We start from the raw sequence: 4,008 nt of genomic DNA, 5'->3' as shown, positions 1-4,008 counted from the left end.
GCTTCCCCCGCGCTCGGCCCCGCTCCGCTCGCCGGTTCCTTCTCTGCCGCCCGACTGCTCCGCCGGGGACTCCGCGGGGCCTTTATGCGGGAGCGCTCCGTGACGTAGCTGCCCATATATGGACAGACAAAGCCGAGCCGAGGCCGAGACGTCACAATGGAAGCTCCGCACAATGGAACGTTGGGGAGAGCAGGAAGCGGGGCCGGCGAGCGCGGGGACGGGGGACAGGGGACCGGCCCGGGGGAACCGGGCACCCTGCACCGGGCAAGGGGAACCGGGCACCGGATACCGGGCTGGGGGGACCGGCAACCGGGCTTCCTGCAGCTGGCAAAGGGGACGGGGCACCGGCCGCCGGGCAAAGGGGATCGGGCACCAGGCGTGCTGCATCGGGGAGAGGGTACCCGGGACCGGGCACCCTGCACCGGGCAGTGGGGACCGGGACCTGGGCATCCCGCACCGGATGAGGGGTACCGGGCTTCCTGCACACGCACCGGGCATCCTGCACGGGGGGGTACCAGGCTGCCCGCACCGGGCAGAGGGCAGCAGGAACCCTGTGCAGGGCACCGGGCACCGAGCATCCTGCACTTGTCACCGAGTCCAGGGGACCGGCCGTGCATCAGGCATCCTGCACCGGGCACTCTGCACCGGGCCCTGGGCACAGGGCGCCCTGCACGGGGCACCGGGCACGGGGCACCGGGCCGGGGGTCTCCCCCTCTGCGCTGCATCCCCCGCGCCCGCCGAGCGGTGCCGTCCCCGGCGCAGGGCGGGCGGCGGCTCCAGCCCTTCCAGCCCGGATCATCCCCCGGGAGCAGCGGGGGCGCGGGGACAGCGCCCGCCCCCGCCCAGCCTGACCCTGCGGCCGCCCCCGGGGCTGCTCACAGCCAGGCTCGTACCGGGAGGGTTTTTTCCTCCACTGGAGGCCAGGACCGGCCAGAAACCCCATCCCGCAGCCCGGGCTGGCACAGGAACGGGATGGGAGCTGTGCAGGAAAGCCACAGCGCCAGGCAGTGGAGTTTGGTGGGAAGGAGAGGGTCAGAGTAGAGGGGCTGCAGAAGCCTCCAGCCCCTCGGTGTGGTGGCCAGTGGTGACAGAGGGGATGGCTCAGCCCCGAGCCGCCCCCTCCCCATGTCCCGACTCCCGTGGAAAACAGAGCTTGGAATACTTTAAAAACAGGTAACACTTGTTGGTCGCCTGTGATTTTAACCTCACCTCCCCCCTTTAAAAGTTTGGCACTTCCAAGGCGTCAGTAATTAGGTGGTTTCGTGCTAAGTGTGCCAACTGATGCTATCTTTAAACCCTCCGAGTTATATAGCAAATGTATGGAAAAATGCTGTGTTGCAATAGCTCCACTTACCCAATTCCTGCAGGGCCGGCTTTGCCATGGGAGTGAAATCCGGGCTACGGGAGGGCTGCGGCGGGAGGGGACCGGGCAGTGGCCGCGGGGACGCGGGGCACGGGCACACCGGGGGCTCGGGAGGTGCCCCGGGGCCCGGGCATTGTCGCAGCCGCTCGGGGCAGGGGGAGCGTTCTCGGGGGTGGGGGGCAGCGAGCCCCGACTTGGGCTCTTTGTGACCGCGGGGGGAGGAGGGGCCTGTGTGTTCCACCAACTTCAGGGTCACCATTCACTTCAGAGCGCCCCACATTCACTTCAAGGCCCCTCACATCCACTTCAGGGCCCCCGTGCACTCCAGGGCCGGTCGTTCACTGCAGCCCCCCGGGCGCTGCAACCCCGACCCTGCAGTGGAGCCCCTCCATTGACCGACCCCCCCTTCCACTAGAAATTCCCCCTACCCTGTGCAGAGCCCCCCATCCTGTGCAGAGCCCCCACCCTTTGTAGAGCCCCCACATCTTGCACAGGACCCCCATGCTGTGCAGAGCCCCCGTGCTGTGCAGAGCCCCCCATCCTGTGCAAGCCCCCCACTCCTCTCAGACCCCCCCATCCTGCACAGAGCCCCCCTCCCTCGCACCCTGTTCACCCCCATCCTTGGCAGGACACTCTCCTTGTTTTTACCCCTCTCTCTCGGTCTCTCACCCCACCTGGCCCCCTCCCGCCGCCCCCCCAGCCGCAGCCCCCCCTGCCCAGCGCATCCCCCGCCCGTGGCCCGGCGCGGCCCGGGGGGCGCGGCGGCGGCGGCGGCGGCGGCGGCGGCGGCGGCGGGAGGGGGAACGGGGGGGGAGCGCGGGGCGGCGGCGGGCGGGCGGCCGAGGGGAAGCGCCATACAAGGCCTGGATCCGGCCCCGCCTCCGCTCCCTTCTTTGGCCGCCGGTTCCGGCGCCCCCGGCGCTGCCGAGGTGCGGGGCGGGCGCGGGGCGCGGAGGGGGATCCACAGCCCGCCCCCCCCCCGGGCAGCACCGCCCGAGGCGCGGGGTGAGGAGGGGTCCCGCTGACACCCCCGTGCCCCGGGGGTCCTCCCCCGTCACCGCATTCCCACGGTGGGAGCGCGCCCGCAGCCGCAGCGCCGGGGATGCTGCGGGGCCCCCGCTGCGTGTCCGGCTTCGGAGGCCAGAGGAGGGACCCCCCCAAAATGAAACCACCGCTCCTCAACCCTGCGGTTGATGCTGCGGGGCCCCCGCTGCGTGTCGGGCTCCCACGGCCCCGCGGTCAGAGCAGGGACCCCCCCAAAATGAAACCACCCCTCCTCAACCCTTAATTGTGTCCGGTACCAACAACACCACCCGGTTCCTCCCGATTTGTAGCGGAGGCTGCGGGTTTGTTCAGCCTTATCGGCACCCACGGGCGAGGGTCCCGCGGGGAATTCCTGCTCCAGGGCAAGCAGCTCCTCGCCCTGCTCTGGAAAACTCCGCATCCCCACGGGTGCCAGCCCCACGCTCGGCTCACACCGGCCCGGGTGGGTGTCTGTGCCCCGAGGGTGACAGTGACACGGCAGTGGCACCCGCTTCCCGCTGGGAATGCGGCTGGCTCCTGCCCGCTCGGGCTGCTGGGGCTGTGGGTGCACCCCAAAGCCTCGCGGTAGGGTTTAGGCTGGGTTTAAAGCTCCTGAGTCATGAGGACCTGCCGCTAAAGCCGGCTGGGGGAGAGCGGGACAGCTCCGGCACTGACAGCGGTTTGATTGGAACGGCCTTGAGCCAAAATAAACGAGGCAGACTCAGACTGGCACGGAAACGGCCGCATGGGGGTTGGACTGGCTTAGTTACAGCTCAGCTTAATGGGTCAGAGCATCCCGAGCACAGCTCTTCACCCAAGGGGGGGGGGAACAGAGAGAGACTCACCTGGGATGGCTCCGGATGGTTTTAAATTACAGCCCAGGCTGGATGGAGTCTGCAGCCGAGAGGTTTCACCCTTTTTTCGTCATCCCACACACCTGCCCCGTGTGAACCCCGTCCTGATCCAGGTGTTTTGGTGACCTGGATCATCACTGCTGGCATTCCCTGCCCATGGATCTGCCCCGTGCCCCGCTCAGGTGAGACCCCACCTGCGGTGCTGGCTCCAGGTCCGGGCAGCAGAGGAGAACATGGAGCTGCCCCAGGGCTGGAGCCCCTCTGCTCTGGAGCCAGGCTGGCAGAGCTGGGAGTGCTCAGCTGGAGCAGGGAAAGCTCCAGGGAGAGCTCAGAGCCCCTGCCAGGGCCTGAAGGGGCTCCAGGAGAGCTGGAGAGGGACTGGGGACAGGGATGGAGGGACAGGACACAGGGAATGGCTCCCAGTGCCAGGGGGCAGGGATGGGTGGGATATTGGGAAGGAATTCCTGGCTGTGAGGGTGGGGAGGGGCTGGGATGGAATTCCCAGAGCAGCTGTGGCTGCCCCTGGCAGTGCCCAAGGCCAGGATGGACAGGGCATGGAGCAGCCGGGGACAGTGGGAGGTGCCCCTGCTCATGGCAGGGGTGGCACTGGGTGGGCTTTGAGGTCCCTCCCCAGCCCAAGCATTCCAGAATTCCATGAATTGCTGCCGTCCCTCCTCAATCCCAAGTGTCCCCACCAGCGTTGCCCCATCCCCCCTCACCTCCCAGCATCCCGTGCAGGGCTTGTGACAAACGGTGACATTATTTAAC

The sequence above is a fragment of the Molothrus ater genome, chromosome 28, assembly GCF_012460135.2.
Source record: "Molothrus ater isolate BHLD 08-10-18 breed brown headed cowbird chromosome 28, BPBGC_Mater_1.1, whole genome shotgun sequence".
Lineage (NCBI taxonomy): Eukaryota > Metazoa > Chordata > Aves > Passeriformes > Icteridae > Molothrus > Molothrus ater.
Note: the sequence above shows the minus strand (reverse complement) of the source record.